Source organism: Delphinus delphis, chromosome 8 (genome assembly GCF_949987515.2).
Source record: "Delphinus delphis chromosome 8, mDelDel1.2, whole genome shotgun sequence".
Taxonomy (NCBI): domain Eukaryota; kingdom Metazoa; phylum Chordata; class Mammalia; order Artiodactyla; family Delphinidae; genus Delphinus; species Delphinus delphis.
In genome coordinates, this window is record NC_082690.1 from 65,561,674 (window position 1) to 65,562,346 (window position 673).

At 47.8% G+C, this 673-nt stretch overlaps 1 non-coding gene across 1 annotated transcript; it reads right to left on the reverse strand.

Moving 5' to 3' along the window:
- Positions 1-222: 222 nt before the first annotated feature.
- Positions 223-294, reverse strand: TRNAE-UUC (transfer RNA glutamic acid (anticodon UUC)). Its single transcript has one exon. It is a non-coding gene; the product is annotated as a tRNA-Glu (tRNA).
- Between the last annotated feature and the right edge of the window lie 379 nt (positions 295-673).

Genomic DNA, 673 nt, shown 5'->3' on the forward strand with positions numbered 1-673 from the left:
GTGAGGGTGGGTGCAGTGTGGGAAGCTGTGGTATTGGGGCTAATAGAGAAAACCATCATCAGGGGGTGGCTGCAGGGCCTGAGGACAGCAGGAATGTGCAATGAGGATTCCTAGGCGGTCTGTTGTACAGTGAGTGATGGGACTCCCTCCCTGTGACTCCCCCTCAACATTTGAAGCAAATATTAATTTTTTGGCCGCGCCACATGGCTTGCAGGATCTTACTTCCCCAGCCAGGGATTGAACCTGGGCCACGGCAGTGAAAGCGCCGAGTCCTAACCACTGGACCACCAGGGAATTCCCAAACAAATATTAATCTTATGTATGGTACATATGAATTTTTTTCCATGAAAGGGCTAAATTTTGTGTCTAGATTGATATGGTGCTAAACAAAGACTGTACTCAAAGAACATTACCCTGAGGAAGCAGGACATGAGAATCTATGTGTCCTGAGCATTTACAGAAATCCTAGAGAAAGCTTTCGACTTCCAAAGACCCTGGTGGTGTGTATTTTGAGCAAAGGTTGCCTAATCTTCATGATGCAAGGAGGTCCCAGCTGATGTGAGGGACTACCTGAACATCTATATGTGTCAGGCCCTGTCTGGTTCCTGGCCCCTATGTCCTTCCTCAGTTTTCTACCCTTGCTTTTTCCTTGGCCTATGTATGTGAGCCCCTG